This window comes from Vombatus ursinus, unplaced genomic scaffold (genome assembly GCF_900497805.2).
Source record: "Vombatus ursinus unplaced genomic scaffold, bare-nosed wombat genome assembly UNPS02014812.1, whole genome shotgun sequence".
NCBI classification, from domain to species: domain Eukaryota; kingdom Metazoa; phylum Chordata; class Mammalia; order Diprotodontia; family Vombatidae; genus Vombatus; species Vombatus ursinus.
In genome coordinates, this window is record NW_020954590.1 from 50,468,539 (window position 1) to 50,489,539 (window position 21,001).

The 21,001-nt window shown below is 38.2% G+C and overlaps 1 pseudogene; it reads left to right on the plus strand.

The window, feature by feature from the left end:
* The first annotated feature begins 1,138 nt into the window (after positions 1-1,138).
* LOC114053953 lies at positions 1,139-18,653 on the plus strand (annotated as a pseudogene).
* The last annotated feature ends 2,348 nt before the right edge of the window (positions 18,654-21,001 follow it).

Here is a 21,001-nt window from a genome sequence, read left to right on the forward strand (position 1 = left end):
AGCCAGTGTAAGGATGATGGTCTAGCAAAGAACTGAGAGCTGGAGGGAATGGGGGATGATGAAGACGAAGAACAACAATTTTCCATTGCAATCATATGTCATAGTTTGTTTAGCCATTCCCCAATTGGTGGACATGCCTCCGATTTCCAATTCTTAATCACCACAAAAGGAGCTGCTATAAATATTTTTGTACAAATACGTCCTTTCCCTCCCCCCACACCTTTTTTGATGTCTGGCCAATAGTGGTATTGCTGAATCAAAGGATATACACAGTTTTATAGCTCTTTGGGCATAGTTCCAAATTGCTCTCCAGAATGGTTGGATCAGCTCACAGCTTCACCAACAGTGCATTATTATCCCAGTTTTCCCACATCCCCTCCAACATCCATCATTTTCCTTTTTTATCATATTAGCCAGTCTGATAGATGTGAGGTGGTATCTCAGAGTTGTTTTAATTTGCATTTCTCTGATGAATAGTGATTTAGAGTATCTTTTTCCTTATAACTATAGTTTTGATTTCTGTCTGAAAACTGCCTGAATTCTTAAACAACTAATCTCCCATGCCTATATCTGATAATCCAAGATCCCCTTGTAGATACAACCACAAAGTTGAAATTTTTTCCACGGTTTTTCTGAGTATCAAAATCAAATAAAAAGTTTCCCCTAGTGTCATAGGCAATGTCATTCACAAAGACCAAATAAAATAATTCGCTATTACTGGTTTGGATCTACAGAATCCAATTTGCTGCTGATGTTCTACTAATTACATGAAACATCTCAGAGCTTTCTCAGAGTTGTTAGAAAAAAATTGACCTACCAATCCACATAAAAACTAAGTGGATGAAAAATTCACGATGACAAGACTGACTGACAGCTGAATGGACAATAAGTAAAACCATCAGTACATATACCTGAGATAGGCACTGTGACTGGACAGTAAACAAGGCCCAAAATCATTTGGGTTAAATTTGGGAAATTATGCAATGCTTTAATGATCCTCAATTGCTTCCTGATAGAAAATTCCATTTTTTTCAACACCACTGTATAGAGCTAGAAATCATGGAGCACCATGCTCTCAGAAGACTCAAAAAAGTGCAGATGACTCAAAATACAATGAAAATATGTATGGTGGATGCATATGACCAATGGTGACTTACGAGCAAGAAGTGGCATGAAAGGCATCATTGAGGAAATACATGATTATAAGAGGAGGCTGGTAATGAAATGAGAGCAAAGACCAAGGCTGTGTTGCACTAGTGTGCCTTCCCTTACAGTTGTATCCCTCATATCTCCTTAGCATCATTCCTTCTCTTTTGTTCCAGGCTTGGAGAAAAATATGGTCATTCTTGCCAAAGTCAATCAGTCTTGACTCTTCTAGAGGATTATCCCTTCGATTTTCCTCTCTCTTTCCTATTTGTCAGTCTCTTTATTTGTTCCTGCCCTGATGCCCAGATCTTCCTGATAACTAAAAAAACCTTTAATTTGATATTTCTGTCCCTTCCAACTATCATCTCTTCTCCCATTAATAGAAGGCAAAGGATATGGGCTTATAGTCAAGGATAACTTAGCCAGCAAAACTGAGTATAATGCGACACAGGAAAAAATAGACATTTAATGAAACAGGACTTAAAAGCATTCCTGATAAAGGGATCAGAGCTGCAGAAAAACTTTGAAGTACAAACACGGGAATGAAGAGAAACATAACAGGATGTTTGACTGTGATTCCAGAGGACTAATAATGAAACATGCTACCCACTTCCTGATAGAGAGGCAAAGGACTCAGTATGCAGAATGAGACAAATATTTTTTAGGACTTGGCCAATATGGAAATTTGTTTTAATTGACCATCCATGTGTATAATGGATTTTGTTTTTCTTGCGTTCTCAACGGGAGTAGTGTTATTGGCACAGGAGAGTGGGAAGGCTGATTAAAACAAAATGGGGGGGGGGGAACTTGCAGACTCATTAATACAATGACCAACCACCATACCCGGAAACTCACTATAAAATACACTGCTCATCTCCTGACAGAGAAATCATGGACTCAGAGCACAGACTGAAACATACTTTTTTAGACATTGCCATTGAAAATTTTTATTTTGCCTGATTATACATGTTTGTAACAGGAGTGCTGTTTATCTTGCCTTCTCAAGGAGTGAGGTGGAGGAGAGACATGGGAGGGTGAAAAGGTCAATCTATTTGAAAATAAATTTTAATTTGAAAAAAGAAAAAGAAAATGCACAGTTCTGACCATGGCTATCCTCTCTCAAGCTTTAGCTATCCTCTTGTTTCTAGGACAAATGCCAAACTTTTGTGCTTGGCATTTAAAACTTTGCAGTGTGACTTCAACTATCTTTTCGACTGATCTCACGTTACTCCCACCCACAATGTTTCAGCCCATCCAGGCTATTTAAGGACCCTCATCCACATGTAGAGAGCCATCTTCTGTCTCTGCCTTCATACAGTCTATCTGGGCCATCAAGACTCTTGAAGCTAATTCAACAAGCATGTATTAAGCACCTGCTATTTGCTAGGCACTAACATCACAAAAACAAAAATGAAACATTCCCTGCTTTTAGCTCCCCACGAGGCTCATATGCCATCTTCTACACAAGATCCCACTTCTTCACTTAGGGCTTTTCCCCATTCTCTGAAGCTACTTTGTAGTTAGCTATGTGCATGTTGTTCCTCCCACATGCCTGTAATGTGTGTGTGTGTGTGTGTGTGTGTGTGTGTTCAATCATTTTCAGTCATGGCTGACTTTCCATGACCTTGTTTGGGGTTTTCTTGGTAGAGATACTGGAGTGGTTTGCTATTTCCTTCTCCAGCTCATTTTACAAATGAGGAAACTGAGGCAAACAGGGTTCAGTGACTTGCCCAGGTTCTCATGACTAGTAAGTGTCTGAGGCTGGATTTGAATTGAAGTCTTTTAAGGGCTCCAAGGTGGTGCTCTATCCACTGTACCACCTAGCCGCCTAGACTATAATGAGAGCTTAATAAATGCTTGTTTCCTATTTGCGGTTCTTGAATCCATTCCTTGTTCTTCTTTCCTGACTACCATCCTGATCCAGACTCCATTAATTAAAGAGATTTTTAATTGCTTCTCATTCCTCCTGTCATGTCATTCTGTAGACTTTAGGACTTCAACAAAACTTATAGATATGGGAAAGCATATCAATGCTTCTGATCTTGGTAGCCACAAATTGGAAACTAAGGAGAAGGGATCCTGTTGGGGAATGGCTTTAATTATGGCATATGAATATAAAGAAATATTTTATCACAGGAAATTATGAAATAGACAATTTCAGAGGAAACTGGGAAGACCTTTATGAATTGATAGAGAGCAAAGTGGCCAGGACCAAGAGAACAATTTATATAATAATGACATTTGGGAGAAAAACAATGAAAACAACTTTAAAAGACTAGAACTCTGATTAACGTAATGATAAACCACAAATCCAGAAGAATATAGATGTTATCCACCACTCCCTGACAGAGAGGGGAACTTAAAATGCAGAAAAAGATAGGTGTTTTCAAACACAGCAAATGTAGGAAATTGTTTTTGCCAGACTATGTAGACATAGAGGTAATATTTATTATTTTAAAAAAGCTACAGATCGATGTTAAATACTTGAAAAGTAAGCTGTATATAACAGAGACCTGCAGTTCCATGTACAATCCTCTTTCTGTCCTGTAGCGTATATGCAAATGCCTATTTTATTTGGTATTTTAAGTTCAGAACAAAAATTTTAAAAAATTGTAATTAAAAGAAGGGCCAGAGCCAGACTGTGAGGATCTTTTAATGTCAAATAGAGGACCTTGTATTTGATCTTAAAGACAGTGGGGAGGCAGTAAAGCATTTTGAGCAGGTCAACCTGAGCAGTGTGATGCTTTAGGAATATCAGTTTGGCAACTGCTTAGAGCATGAACTGGAGGCCAGGAGACCATTTAAAAGGTGGCTGTAATAGCTCAAGTGAGGGGCACATTTAGGGTCTGAACTGGGGTGGCAGCCATGTAATTAGAGATAAGGGGATAGATGTGAAAGATGTGGAGATAGAATCCACAAGATATGGCAACTGATCAGATGTGGACATTGAGGGAGAGGGCTCAGGTTGTGAGCCTGGGTGGCTGGAAGGATGATGGTGCCATCAATAGAAATAAGGAAATGGGAGGCACTTGAGTGGGGGGTGGAGGGGAAATTTTTTTTTTTAGCATTTTAAATTTAAGATTATATAGGACAGGGGCAGCTAGGTGGCACAGTGGATAGAGCACTGGCACTGGAGTCAGGAGGACCTGAATTCAAATGCGGTCTCAGACCAGATACTAGCTGTGTGATCTTGGGCAAGTCACTTAACCCCATTACCTAACCAAAAAAAAAAAAAGATTACTATAGGACAAGTTAGATCTTTTAAAAATATATATATAGACACCCCCCAAAAAAATCTATGTAAAGTAGCTTTATATTCAGGCTACAACACACTCTATAGAATTTCACTATGAGATGACAAAATGTTCTCACAACCTTTAAAAATGATTATAAGATAGATAACATCCTGCTCATTTCTCTTTTCCTTTTTCCTGTTCCTCCTTTCCTCTTCCCTCCATTCTCAATGTCTGGTAGCAGGGTCAAAATCTTAACTCTTGAAGAAGAGTTTCTGTGGCTTGGGCAGCCACTAGGAAATAATCATTATAACATACTAAGAAGTGTAGAGAAAGTAAAAGGGAAAAGTCAACCCTCCCATAAAGTATCATCTATCTGTCCTTGGAACACTCTGGAATCTCAGGAAGGCTATAACCAAATGCCTGTGGTGCTGGGTTGGTTGTTGTATGAGGACAGAACTAAAAAAATACTAGAAATGGAAAGCAAAGGCTATGAGAGATGATAGCATTTAAATATTTTTAACTCAATTTTATTTTATTTTCCATTCTGAATTTTGTCCCTCCCACTTTGCCTTCCTCCACCTGAGAAGGCAGAAAAGAAATCTCATTACAAGTATATATAATGTAGTTGAACAAAATATATTCCTGCATTAGCCATGTGAAAGAAGAAAGAAGGGAGGGAGGTTGGAAGGAAGGAAGGAAGGAAGGAAGGAAGGTGTGTATAACAGACCTGCAGAGGGAGGGATGGAAGGAGAAAGGGAAGGAGAGAGGAATGAAAGAAGGAAAAAAAGGAAGGAAAGTATGGTATTTAAATCTACACATTACAAATCAAATGGATAAGGTATTCACCTCAGACTTGTTCATCAAAATATCAGGAAGAGAGGGCACACTTTAGAACCTAAATGAGGGAAGTTTGGGACAAATATATATGTAGGGTAATAACCATTTATAAATTTATACTCTTAAGAGATGGTATAAATAAGTATTAGTGGATTCAAAAAGTGTTTGGACAATTTTTTCAAATGATGACCGCAAATGGCTTAGAAAGCTTTTCAGGTTAATGTCAGAGAGGACAACTTTGCCCTCCATGACATATCTCATCAGTTTCTGTTGGCCAGAGAGTACTTGGGCAGTTGAAGCATGCATCTGACTTTGTATGTCAATTACTGCGTTCCTATCCAAGTGGAAAGGTCTAGTAGGCATTTAGAAATGCAGTACTAGAGTTAAAAATAGGTAGTAAGTAATAAAATCAGGATTGAGGCTCAGGTCATCTGAGTCCATCCAAGGCCAGAGCTCTTTTTCCTGCTGCTTACTGCCTTGCTGTGAAGGTAACCCTCCTCCAGCTACACTATACCAGCTAAGATTTTAGTGTTGCATTCATTATAATCATTTAAAAACTGGTAATTTGTGTATCATTTCAGAACCCCCAAATTGGATCCATAGTTCCTCTATAGAGTTTGGCCGAACTATCCACATAAGAGAAATGAAGTGGATAAAGAATGTCTATTATCTAGACCATGATGTCCAGTTAAATAAACAATCTGTAGAGCTTGTCCACATATATGTATTTGTTCAGCAGACCGTATAGATGGAAAATTAGCTGAGCTCAGAATTGAACAGGAGGAAGAAGGCAGGCTGAGTTGCCCAGAGTGGACTGGATTGCCTTTGGGAAATGGCAAAGTTCCTATAATGGCCCCAAGCTTCTCCTTGAAACAAAGGCCCATCTTTTTAATGCCTGTGTTCTTCCTCATGGCCATATGTGACTGTGGGTCACTGAAGAGCTGAATTTGAAGATTATCCAGAAAACAAAGAAGAGGTCATGGTGGGTATGATCAGGGGAAAACACGTTACTGGGGATTGTGCAGGATGTAAAGGATGTCATAAAAGAATATATGGTCCCAAACTGAAGGGTAACAGTATGCTCCCCTTAATATTCTTAAAAGAAAGCATGAAGCTCCTTTCCCTGCTACTGCCCCAGAACTTCAATGAATTCCCTCTAATAAAACAGGATAGGAACATGGAATGAACAGGCACAGATGAAAACCAGTCTGCATCACTGAAGGGAATACGCATGGGTCCACAGGAGTTTATAAAACAAATATGCTAACTGAAACAGTTCACCACAACACTTGGACTTCCAACAATTCAGGGTAAAGGAGAGTTTAAGAAGAAAACCCTGACTGATCAGAAGCACTAATTAGCCAGGTTCTGTCTCCTGCCCTCAAAACTCCATAAACATTAAACAAAGCCCTAATGAAATAGGACAATTTTTATGTAATTTTCTTTTCTGAAAAAAAAAATCTACCGAAGCATCATGGCAGACATTAAGTGTTGTCACATGTGAGTGTCCTCAAACAGGGTCACTGTCTACAAAGAAATGGGACTTGACAACCGACAAGGAACACCCAGAAACAACATAATGTGGTCACAAATACCAAGCCCACAAATATCATGACTGGAGTTTATTGTTGACAGATTGAAATATTTTGAGTTTGTAACAAGGCTTTCCCTTTTGGACACTTTGTGTCTTTCCTTGGACGGGGAAATGAATTTTTCTTAACATTTGGGGTTGTTCTTCTGGTTGTGTAGTGGAATAACTCTTAATTTGAACTCAGGAAGAGTCATCTTCCTGACACCAAGCCCAATGCTCCATCCACTGTACCACCTAGCTGCCCTCTTCCCCATTTACCCTTCAGAAAGCTCCGAGGAATGTTTAAACAAAAAATAATTCCCATTTTCCTCCTGACTTTCTTTTTCTGTGTCCAACGTAAATGTGAAAATGCTTTAGTAAAGAGAGAGGTTCAGCAATATTGCAATAGATGATTGGCACTTTTTTTTTAATCTGGACCTGAGATTTAATTGATGTACAAAATCTGACATGTAAAAATTTCCCCCATTGAAGCAGAGCTGTGTGACTTAAAGTCTTAAAGAATTGCCTGGTGACAATGAAAGACTAAGAAACTAGTATATATGAAATAGTACTTGAATTTGGGTGCCTTCTTTTTGCTATGCCAGATTGTCCCTCATAATATTTTTTAAGTTTATCTTATTTTATTGAAAGCTTTCATTTTTATATCACTCACATCCTTCCCCCACCCCTCTTATCCAATTAGTTGTCAATTCGTGTTATTTCTACCTTTGTAGCAACTTTGATGAACACATCCCCTGACACAGCTACCACTTCAAGTACAGACCCTCATCACCTCAGGCCTGAACTGTTGTGATCTCCTCCTGGTTGGTCTTTCTGCCTCAATTTTCTCCCCCACTGTAATCAATCCTCCATTCAACTATCAAAGTGATTTTCCTAAAGTGCAGGTCTGACCATATTACTCCTCTCTCCCCCTTTCAATAAATTCCAGTGGCTCCCTATTGCCCCCAGGATCATGTATAAAATCTTCTGTTTGGTTTTTAAAAGCCTTCATAATCTGACCCATTTCTGCTTTGCTAGTTTTTACATTTTACTCCCTCCCCTCCACATACTCTGTGATCAAATGACATTGGCGTCCTTTCCATTCCTCGAATAAGACTCTCCATCTCTGGACTTTCAGCCTATCCACTGGCTTTCCTCCATGCCTGAAACTCTATCCCTCTATTCCTATCTCTTGCCTCCTAGCTTTCTTCAAGTCTCAGCTAAAGTTCTACCTTCTGCAAAAAGCTTTTCCCATTCTCCTTCACCTTAGTACTTTTACTCTAAAATCATTTCCATTTTTTCTTGTATATATCATGTATGTACATTTTTCTTGTTGAGTTACTTCAATTGTGTCTAACTCTTCAGGTGACCCCATTTGGGGTTTTCTTGGCAGAGATACTGGAGTGGTTTGCTATTTTCTTCTCCAGCTTATTTTATAGATGAGGAATTGAGGCAAACAGGGTTAAGACACAGCTAGTAAGTGTCTGAGGTAAGATTTGAACTCATATAAGATGAATCTTCCTGACTCCAGGCTGGGCATTCTATCCACTGCACCACTTAGCTGTCCATGTTTGCACATAGTCCTTTGTATGTGAGCTCTTTGGGAGCAGGGACTATTTTTTTTAAACCTTTCATTGTATCACCATGGCATAGCGTATAATAGATGCTTAATAAATAAGTGATAGTTAACTTAATGATCTTCATTTCCAAATATATCCCTTTTCTCTCCCTTACCTAATGAGTCATTCCTTGTAACAATGATCTTAGTGGGGGAAAGAAGTCTGTTCAGTAAGAGCAATGGCTGACAGCATATGCAATATTCCACAACCATAGTCTTACACTTCTGCTCATTATAATCTAAAGGGATTCCATTTCTTTTCTTTTTTTTTTTTACATTGGAGTCATTGTGAATATTTTTTTCTTGGTTCTGCATACTTCATTCTGCATCAGTTCATATTTCCATACAGGAGGTGGTTGTTCATAACTGGATGATAATAATAGTTGAAACTTATTGGCATGTAGCACTTTTTGTTAGAACTTTCAAATCTATTATCAGATTCAGTCCTCATATGGAGTAGGTAAAGTCCTCTACAATCTAGTGCATCTTACCTAAACAGCATCATCTCCAACTATTTCCCGATACCTCCTAAGTGAAAACCAACCCCTGTCCTTCTACGCATCATTCATTCCCTACTTTATTCCTCAAGATAGTCTCTGCTTGAAATATCTTCTACTCTTGTCCTCCATCTGTCCAACTCATCTCCAGTCTTTGAGGCCCACCCTAAGTCCTACTATCCCTAAGTCCTACCATCTCCATGAATTAGAATATTAGAGCTGGAGAGAACTTCAAAGATGATCTAGTCCAACCCCCTTAATTTTCTGATGAGGAAACTTCGGGAGCTTTGGGTTAAGCAACTTGTTCAAGGTCACACAGTGGCAGAGCTGGAACTAGTGCTCAGGTTTTCTGAGCCCTGATCCTATATTCCATCCTGTAATTTACTTACTTATATCGTCATTCTTGTACCTTCTTGTACCCACTTGTACCTTCATTCAGCTGCTGTAACCCACTTTGACCCCCTTCCTTTTCTGCCCTATAAGACCTGTACCATACTTGATTATGTATTGTATTGTTGTCTGTTTCTTGGGTTATTAGTTTTATTAGTCTTATTTCCCCAAAACTGTAGATTCCTTAAGGGCAATGATTGCTGCTAGATATCTAGGCTTTCAGATCATTACTGCCAATCTGAAGAGGGTGGCTATGGTGTTATTGTTTAGTTGTTCAGTTGCATCTGATGCTGTGATACCATGGACCCCATGAGATTTTCTTGGCAAAGATACTGGAGTGGTTTGCTATTTCCTTCTCCAGTGTGTCCCCTATTTTACAGATGAAGAACTGAGGCAAATAGGGGCTAAGAGACTTGTCCAGGTCACATAGCTACTAAGTATCTGAGGCTGGATTTGAACCTAGGTCTTCCTGGCTCCAGGTCCCGTGCTCTATCTTCTGTACTACCTAGCTGCCTTGGCTAGTGTGTTACCATAACTCAAATTCAACTCTGCATATCTTTTTTTTTTTCCACTCAGTGTTTTTCCAATCCCTGTGACTGAAAAGAAAATTCAAAAGAAAAATGGTAGAGTGTAAATTCATATATCTTTTCTTAGGAAATCTTAACTTTAGAACTCCCTATCTCCTGAATATTCTTTTCAGAATTTAGTAACAGATTTAGGGCCAGAAGTGTTCTTAGAGATCATTTCAGTCTAATTTTCTTATTTTAGAGATGAGGAAATTGAGGCCCAGAGAGGTTGTTTACTTGCCCAAAGTAGTAAGAAGAAGAGCCGGGATTTGAACCCAAGTCCTCTGACTTCATATTCTACCAAGTCACTTTCTTAATGTAGGAGACCCTTTGGAATATGCAGATTCAATGTGAGGTTTTGAATATTCTCTGCCATCTATACGAACAACCCACTGAACAATGTCCACAGCAGGCATTTTACACTTTGGGTAACTTATTTGGGGAGCAGCCGCCTGGGAGAGGTAAGGAAGATGAAAAACCACAATCTTCTCCCCCTCCCCACCCTTCCAGATAAATAAATTCCTATGCATTTAATGAATTGGCAATGAATTTGGGCAATTAACACTTTGGAGGATTAAGCCTATCTGCCAATTACAACTCAGAGTTTATTTCCTTTATCTAACCCACAGCTTCACCGAAACAATTTTTGTTTAGAGGGAGGAAGAGAGGGGAGTTATTTTGGGGCCTGTAACACATAGGAAAAGATTGCCCCCCTCCCCCCCCCGGCATTAGGTTACTGCTGCTTGAGTTAGGAGGTTAAATATAGTTTGGAAGACTTACTAATAGCCTATCCTGGCTTGGTTCAATTACCTCAGACCAAGCTCATCTATTATCCGCCAGGGTTTCTGTTCAGCAGAGTCTCTCTTTATGGTCCATGCCCTTCCTCTTTTGAGAGTGAAGCGGGGGCAGGGAGAGAAAAAAAGAAAGGAGGGAAAGAATTCACTAGTCAGAGTTAACTTCTTTACTGGGGGAACTTCCAGAACCTATCTCCTGTGGATATGTAAAGTTTCTTCCAATAGAGCATGTAAATGACTTAAAATTTCATCCTGCCCCACTTTTCTTTTCTTTCATTTCTTTTCTTTCTTTTCCTTCCTTTTATAAAATGTCTCTGCGCATTAAAAAAAAGTTAAATATAATACCATATAAATGGTAGAACAGAAAAAAGATTATATATGAAAGTGCAGAGCTCTATTATATACAGCTTTCATTTCTTGTTAATTTATAATAAATTCAACATGCAACTTTCAAAACTGTCTTATTTTCCTGTGATTCATTATGAGTCCTTCTGTTCTCTTTTGTGCATTTAAAAATACATGTACTTCAATGATTCTCTTTTCTTTTTACTCTTCACATGTACCTGTTCCTTATTATATTACATGAAGGATTTTGGGGGGATTGGGGGAAGTGGATGAGAAGGAAAATAAATGCTTGTTGATTGGAAAACAATAATAAAATGAAATGGAGGAAAATGAAAATATGTTTAAATAGTCCTCTTTTATTCCTTTTCTTTTGCTTTTTTTTTTTTTTTTGGTGGAGGGATACTTTACCCTTGACTCCCCACATCCCTTCTGCAATAAAAAAGAAAAGAAAAAGAAAACAAAGCCTTCATAAGAAATATGCATAGCCAAGCAAAACAAATGACCACACTGACCATTTCTAAAAATATATGCCTTATTTTCCATTTTGAGTCCATCACATCTCTGTCAAGAGGTAAGTAGCATGCTTTATTATCAATATTCTGGAGTCATAAATTGGTCATTGTATTGATTAGAGTTCTTAAGTCTTTCAAAATTTCTTTTTACTAGAACATTGTCATATAAATTTTCTCCTGGTTCTGCTTATTTCATTTTGTATCAGTTCATGCAAGTCTTCTCCGGTTGCTCTGAAACCATCCCTTTTTGTTATTTAATATTCCATTATATTGATACATCATAATTTGTTCAGCCATTCTCCAAATGATAGATACCCCCCTTAGTTTTCAGTCTTGTACATATAAGTATTTTTCCTCTTTCTTTGGTCTCTTTGGAGTATAGAACTACTAGTGATACCACAGGGTCAAATTGTATTCAAGGTTTAATGACTTTTGCTAATGGTTACAAATTGCTTTCCTGAAAGTATACCAATCCACAGGTCCATCAACAATGTATTAATGTTCCTGTTTTCCCACAGCCCTTCCAACAATTGTCACTTTACTCTTGTCACCTTTTATAGTTTATCTTAGCATATGGTGTGAACTGTTGGTCTTCATCGAATTTCTGTGACACTGCTTTCTAGTTTTCCCAGCAGTTTTTGTTCAACACTGAGGCCTTATCCTAGTAGCTGGGGTCTTTGTGTTTATCAGACACTATTCCACTGTGTTTATTTGTTTCTGTATGTGATAATTTAATCTGTTCCATTGGTCAACTTCTGTTTTTAATCAGTACCAAATTGTTTTGATCATTACTGTTTTGAAGTTTGAAATATGGCTGTGTTAGACCTTTCCCATTTTCCCCCCTTATTTTATTTGAGATTATTGGCCTTATATTCCTTCAGATGAATTTTATTATTATTTTTCCTAATTCTATAAAATAGTCTCTTGATAGTTTAGATGGCACTGAATAAGTAAGTTAACTTAAATAGTGTTGTCATTTTTGTTATATTGGAATGGCCTATCCATGAACAATGAATATTTCTCTAATTTTATATGTCTGTTTTTATTTTTGTAAAGAGTTTCTTGTAACTGGATTCATGTATTTCTGGATCTCAGTAAACTTGTAAGTATAGTTGGTTTGGGATGGAATTTCTCTTTCTATCTCTTCTTGCTGAGTTTTGTTGGTAACAAACTGGAATTTTGATGATTTATGTGAATGTGCTTTTCATCCTACAACTTTTTTCTACATTTATTAATTGCTTCAAACAATTTTAATTAACTCTTTAGGATTTTCTAAGTAAATCACCATATCATCTGCAAAAGTGATAATTTTGTTTTTGCTTTCCATGTAACTATTCTCTTGATTTCTTTTTCTTGTCTCATTTCTATAGCTATCATTTCTAGCACTGTATTAAACAGTAATGGACATCCTTGCTTTACCCCTAATGCTGCTAGAAAGTCCTCTAGCCTGTCTTCATTACACATAATGCTGGTTTTTGTTTTAGATGGATCTTACTTAACAGATTGGGCAAAGATTCATTTATTCTTATGCTTTCTGGTATTTTAACAGATGTGTTGAATATTGTCAAAAATCTTTTCAGCACCAATGTATATAATCATATAGTTTTTAATATTTATGCTATTAATATGGTTTATTATATTTATTGTCTTCCTTTTATTGAACCAACCCTCCATTCTTGATATAAATCCATCCTGAATATATTGCTGTAGTCTGTTTGCTAATATTTACTTAATATTTTTGCATTAATATTCTCTATGGATATTGGTCTATGATTTTCTAGCTCAACTCTATCACTGGTATAGGTATCAAGACCATATTTGTATCATGAAAAGAAATTTAAAAAGTGTCTTGCATCCTGTTTTGAAAACAGTAATTTTTATAATATTGGTATGAATTATCTGAATATTTGATAGATTTCACTTCTAAATCCACCATTTATGGCTGGCTCTTTTAAAAAAGTTGATCTAGGGCAGCTAGGTGGCACAGTGGATAGAGCACTGGCCCTAGATTCAGGAGGACCTGAGTTCAAATCAGCCTCGGACTCTTGACACTTACTAGCTGTGTGACCCTGGGCAAGTCACTTAACCCCATTGCCTAGCCAAAAAACAAAACAAAACAAAACAAAACCAAAAAAACCCCAAAAATAAAAAAGTTGATCTATTTAAATAATGCAGTTCTGTTAATTTGGGCATTATGAATATTCATCCATTTCATCTATGACTTTTGCTGATATATAATTGTGCAAAATCATTTCTGATCTTTTATCTTCAGTTATTAATTCTTTTTCATTTTGATACAAAATTACTTTCCTTTTAAAAAAAATCAGGCACACTAATTTCTTATCTAGTTTATTAGTATTATTAGAGGAAAAAACAGCTCATAGCTTTATTTATTAATTTATTGGTTTGGATTTTTTTGGCTATTAATTTTTGTTATTTTCTTCTTTGATTTTCACAATTTCTACTTTGGCTTTTTGTTGGGATCTTTTGATCTGTTGCTTTTCTAGTTTTTTTTTTAATTGCATGCCCAGTTCATTTATAGTTTCATTTATCAGCATTCTTAAGTTTTTCAAAATTGTTTTTACAATGTTGTTGTTAAAATATAAATTGTTTTCTTGGTTCTGCTTACAATCCTACATCACCAACTGTCATTTGTACATCTCAGATTGTATATCTCATAAGCATCCCAAACCCAACAAGTCAAAAACAGAGTTCGTTATTTTTTTTTCCCCAGAAAATCTTCCCTTATTCCCAATCTCCCTATTATGCCATAGATACTACCATCCTCCCAGTAACCCAGCCTCACAACTTCCTCTCACTCAACCCACATATCCAATCCATTGCCAAATCTTGCTTTTACCTTGACAACATTTCTCTTATGCATTCTCTCTCTTTACTCGTGCAGTTACAACCCTTGCTTAGGCCATCATCACCTCTCATCTGGACTATTACAATAGCCCTTGTCTCCCTACGTCAAATTTCTCCCCGCTCCAATCCATTCTGCACTCAGCAGCCAAAAACCCTTTTCCTAAAATACAGATCTGACCCACTTGTCCCCTGCTCATTGAGTTCTAATGGTTCCCTAGTACCTCCAGGATGAAATGAAAACTCTTCTGTTTGGAATTTAAAGCATTTAATAACCTGGGTCCCTCCTATCTTTCCAATTTTCTTCCTCTTCACTCCCCTCCAAGCATTCTGTGGTCCTGCAAAATTGGACTAGTTGGTATACTTTGTATATAACCAGGGGTGTGCTGCTGGTAAATGTTTAGCAGCTGAGTTTCTAGGGGGAAAATGTACACACTTCTAAATTTAATCTGTATTATTAACACTTTTTAAAAGTCTAGACAATCACACACACACACACACACACACACACACACACAAAAATCAAACCCTGATTTGCTCTATCTAAGGAAGCCAGTTAGAGCTGGCTCTAGCATACCCCTGTATATATAATATTCCATTTCCTGTCTCTATATCTTTGTACCGACTGTTCCCCATGCCTGGAAGGGTCTGCTTTGTCACCTTATCTCTTAGTTCCCTTGATTTCCCCCAAGACTTGGCTCAAATCCAGCCTAATCGCAGAGTCCTTTCCAGGTTTCCTCAGATGCTAAGGCCTTCCCTTCTCAGAGTGCTTTCTATCCACTCTGTATATGCCTCTTATCTCCACTTGGTTGTTTATATGTTGCCTCTGTCATTAAAATGTAAGCTCCTGGAGGGCAGGACTTTTCCCAGCATAGCAAGATGCCTGGCACGTAGTAGTCCCTGAATAAATGCTTGTTGACTTGATTTGACTTGCGCTGCGCTCCCTAATCTGCCCCTGTCTCCTGCTGCGCCTCAGGTGAGACTGCCTGGGCACTGTGACTTTACTGGGATGGCCCCATTTCAAGCTGTTGTTGTGCCTCCAGCAGGGTTTCATAGGTACTGAGCTGCCTGAGTGCCATGCCCTGAATTAACCTACCTCTGTCTCCTGTTCTGGGCCAATGCCTTCTACTGGCTGTGCCCTGTCTATGCTCAGAGCTTCCATAGAATTCTAGTTCTTTTTGTGCAGTTCTGGGCTGGTAAAACTATTTCTCTTTGGCCTTCTTTATCACTGACCCTCTAGTGCATTTTTAGAACTTTCCTGGGGTATTTGTGGAAGATTTACTGTCCTCTAGGTTCTAATAGTCACCACCTTCCCACAATTCTCCTTTCTTCTCACTTTCTTTTCTTTCTAAAAATTTTATTATTTTTTTAACATTTTTATTTTTTAAATTTATTATTTTTTAACATTTTTTCTTTTTAAATTTTGAGTTCCAAATTCTCTCCTTCCCTTCTATGCCCTCCCCCATCCACTGAGAAGGCAAGCAATATGATTTCAATTATATATATGAAATCATGCAAAACATATTTCCATATTGCAAAAAAAAGGAAAAAAGTGAGAAAATTATACTTCAGTTTTCATTCAGAGTTCATCAGTTTTCTTTCTGGAGGTGGATAGAATTTTTCATCATGAGTCCTTTGGAATTGTCTTGCATCATTGTATTGATCACGGTAGCTGAGTCTTTCACAATTGATCATCATTACAGTGTTGCTGTTACTGTGCCATTCTTACTCCTCTACCACTCATCTCTTTAGTTTTTCTAGGAGTTCTTGTTGGGTTTGTGTCCAACAAACATTTTTCTTTGAGGCTTTGCTTGTGGCTATTTTCAGTTATTATTTTCTTTTGAGTTTGTATCTTGTTCTTCCCTGCCATTGTGGTCACTTATAACAGTCAAGTTCCTTTCTCAGTCATTTGCTCATTTTTCCAGCTTATTTCTTGACTTTGAATTTTAAGTTGGCCTCAGTTCTCCTGGGGGAGAGGAAAGCACAGTCCCAAGCTTCAGGCTTTTTCATACTGCTTTTTTCAGAGCTAATTCTGAGACTCAAGTTTTTCGTGCTCCTGAAGTGGTGTGGTGCAGGGAGAGGTATGATCTCCGTCCTCTTGGTCTGCACTCTGGTTTTTACCCATGAAGGGCCCCTGCTCCCCTGTAGCTGCGAATGCTAGCACTCCTCTTTGCCTTAGAACTGTGACTAGGGCCCGTGTTCCCTTGTGACTGACCATAGCACTCCTCTGTACCCTGAAACTACAACCCAGAACTGCTTACGGGCAATAGAGTTGCACCCAGTGTCAGCAATAGGTCACCTGTAATCTCTTTCTGACCAGTTTTCTGACCCCTTTCCCATCTCTGGGCTTGGAGTTCTCAAAGCTGCTGTGCTACTGGTGCTGCCATAGTTGCGCACCAGATAGTCAGAGACTTTTCCTGCTGACCTCCTAAGTTTTCTTAGACCGGAAAAATGTCTCACCCTGACCTTTTGTTGGCTCTGCCACTCTAAAATTTGATTTGAGGTGTTATTTTAAAGTTGTTTGGAGCTCTTCTCATTTGTTTTTCACCAGTTATATAAAAAGCATTGTACTAGGCTTGCTGGTAGTAGGAAGATAAACAGGGCAGGAGGTGTGCCTTCAGAGAGCTTACAGTTTGGTAGAGGAGATAAGACCCAAATAGAAACTCTAATTTGAGGAGAAATGTATAAATACAGCTAGCTGGTGCAGCAGATAAAGTGCCGAGCCTGGAGTCAGAAGGACTCATCTTCCTGAGTTCAAATCTGGCCTCAGACACTTGTTAGCTGTGTGACCCTGGACAAGTCATTTAACCCTGTTTGCCTAAATTTCCTCATCTGTCAAATAAGCTGAAGAAGGAGATGACAAACTAATCCAATATCTCTGCCAAGAAAACCCCAAATGGGAGTCCAACACGACTGAAATGACTGAACAAGAAGAAGTATAAATACAGTTAGAGAGGCATGAGGTATTAAGGGAGTATCAGAACAACATTAATGTAAAATTGCAGGTTGAAAAATTGGGGATTGTCTTCCTTTTGAAGCGCTCCTCCTGTGAAAAGGATCTTTACCACCCTTACACTATCTCTTTCTTACTCAGGATCCTGGCTTCCAAAGAGATTATTGAAGGTCTTCAGAATGTGCTCACCTACAGCATTTGTCAGGCCCATCTCACACACCCAGTGGCTGCCCATTGTGGACACGGTGTTTGCCAACCTTGTCTCAGTGGCTCCAGCGAAGCTTCCGTGCCTATCTCCTGCCCTTGGTGCAGGGAAATCTCCCAGTCAAGAGCTTTGAATGCCACTTTAAGGAGAAGGGGAAAATTTACTTTCAGGAAAAGGAAACCTTCTGTTACCTGCACACAACATCAACAGAGACCCAAAGGGGACCCAGCAAGTGTGACAGACACCAGGAGGATAAGAAGTTGTTCTGTATGGATGATCAGACCCTATTCTGTGTGTCCTGTTCACAATCCCAGGAACATGAGGATCACACAGTCTGACCCATAGAAGAGGCTGCTGAGCTCTATAGGAAAAAGCTCCAGGAGAATCTGAAACTTGTAAATGGAAATTTAAAAGATGTTCAGAGGCTAATGCTTGAAGAGTAGAAGGAACCTCGGACTTGGGCTGTTGTGTGGACAGAACAAGTGGAAATGTCAAGAGAAATGTTTGAAGAAAAATTTTGAGAAATAAGTGAATTCCTGAGTGACGAAAAAGAGGAGATCCACAGTCTTGTGGAGCTGGATGAAGAGGAGAATGACGTGTTGGAGCAGCCAAAGGAGCATGAGGTCCAGCAAGAAATCCAAAACAGAGAGAAAAAGAGGATAAGCAGCCTCCAAGTGGCCCAACCCAGGGACGGCCTAAGGGAAATGACCACAGCATCGGAAGAAAAGTCTCAGGTGCCAAGTATGGACCTTCCGCAGGATGCAGAAGACACACTGAGCAAGAATGAGTCACTTGTTGCTTCAAAGGCCAGAACCTTCTACACCAAAATTGAGCAGTTCTTATTTGAATCTCGACTATTGTAATACATGAATAGCTTGCTGATGACAGAGAGAGGACTTTCACATTTGCAGGTATTTTCTCAGGTCAGAGGTATGCTGTTTGTACCTCTGGAAGTCTCCACTACATGAATGGGAGAGACTTGTTTATTATACAACTGAACATGGATGGGATTTCTGTAGAGGGATGAGGCTACTTCATCTTTACCTCTTACTGTTTGCTAGTTGAAAGGGAGAACTCACCTAATGACTTCCTTCCTACCCCTCAATAAAATGGCATTAGGTCAGAGGCCTGGGCAAATCAAGTAGAGATATTTCAGGATGATCCTAGAACTGTATCCCACTTTTTAATCCTATATGTACAAAAGAGGGCCTTGTTGGGGAGAATTGGAAGCTGAATGCTATTCTACCAGGGCAAATGTCAATTTTTTTTTTTTGTTAATCAAGAAACTATAAATACAATGGGATCGTGCATTGTCTACTCCTTAAGTCAGCTTTGTCTGATGTGATCTACTACAGAAATTAATATGTAAAAGCTTGCCTGTTTCCTCCTTTACATTTCCATCCTAGGATATCATTGATGGGAAATTGGTGTTGGACTTGGAATGAAGGAAAGACTTGTTGGAATCCCATCCCTTCAGTAGATGCTAACTATGGCCATGGAAAATGTGCAACAGTTTGATTCTTACAGAGTGTTACACAATATACATTAATAAGTACTTTTTTTTAAAGAAAGAAACACTCCTCTAGGTTCTGGCAAAGGTTATTTGCTTTTGAAGGAGCCTTTTATGAGTGTTCTTGGAGAGCATGAATATGCAAAAGTGTGGAAGGACATCCCTCCCAATTCCCAGGCATCTAGGGAGAGATCCTCTGTATTTTCCAATGAGGTTCTCCCCCTCCATCTAACTGGCTAGAGTATACTCTGCTTTCTCAAAAACCTCCTTCTTTGGATTCTACATGCCCTGAAAAATCAAGCTTCTAGGCTTGGAAGAAATAGTAGCTTTTCTTTCTCAGTGTATTTTTGCAATGAATAAATGAATGAATGAAAAAAGGCATTTATTAAGTACTCACTATATTTTAGGCACTGTGCTGCTTCAATTATAAAACGAGATGTTATTTAAAATTATTTTTTAAAGAGTAACCATTTTGTTTTTTCACCTCAAATTTTAGTTTCTTTTTTATGTACTATACTAAACAGGGGTGTTGTGATTTTATTGCTATTTAAAATAAGAGCATTAAAATATGTCATCAACATGAATTGACAAGTTTTCGAAAATGTGATCTGTCAATGAGTGAATAGAATGTATATTTTAAGAAATCTATTTCACTTTTCCACTCAGTATTTTGCAATTAGAGGATAGTAGGAAAAATGAACAGTATATTTAAGACCTTTGTTTGATTGTAGCAACCTGCCTTTCCCACAAGGGGACAGTAAAACACTCCTCCTGTGAAATCATTCCCTGTTCAGATTTTGCTGCCACTCACCATCTATAACCCAGGGCCAGTGAGAATTATTGCAGCAGGGTGTGTAGAGCTTACTTTGTCCTGTTCACTGTGTAAGTTCATCTAAAATTAGCTTATTTATTGACTTCACTGAGTACCTGTCTGTACTCTATCCTTTGGCTCCCATGTGACAGTGAACCATTCATTGGCATTCCAATTCAGTGTTTGCTTTTACTTTAAAAATATGTTTATGTGTCTATAATACAAACATCTCTAAAATCAGAAATGTAGATATACACACTATTAAAAGATGCAAGGCCTGTAAACTATAGGTTACAATTCAGTAAGGATTTGTACACAGGTAAACAACAGCAAGTTGATTTTGACTTTTCCAATGCCTTAGTATCTCCTGGGACACAAATATCTACAATGCATTTTAGGGAGTGCCTATCAATCAGGGAATGGATAAACAAATCATGGCATATTAATTTAATGGAATACTGTTGTGCTATAAAAAATGATGAAAGGGACAGTTTCATGGAAAGACTAGTATAGACTGATACAGAGGGAAGTGAACAGAATCAGGAGAACGATTTATACAGCAAATACAATGATGTAAAAATCAACAACTTTGAAAGCCTGAGCAATGTTGATTCCAGTGTTGATTGTGTGATTCCATGAGATCTATGATAACTGACAAAAAGGTAAAGTACTCAGGGCAGAATAGCACCTACATGTTTTGAAAATAGCTAATGGGGACAACTAGGTGGCACAGTGGATAGAGCACCAGCTCTGAAGTCAGGAGGACCTGAGTTCAAATCCGGCCTCAGACCAAACACTTGTCACATACTAGCTGTGTGACCTTGGGCAAGTCACTTAACCCCGATTGCCTCACTGAAAAAAAAACAAAGACAAAACAAAAAGAAAATAGTTAATGAAGGAATTTGTTTTGCCTGACTATTGATATTTGTTACAAGAGCTTTGTTTTTCTTTTATTTTTTTCAATGTTGAGTTGGAGAAAAAAATTTATTTCTATTTCTGAAAAAATTTAATTAAAAAAATCCACATAATAATATAGGGACCCACTTTAGTTTCTGCCTCCTCCGTTGAAAAAATATCACAGGTCTTGGGTGATTGATCTAAAGGTATAAACCATGAGACACCAAATAAATGGACTGCTGGGAAGCC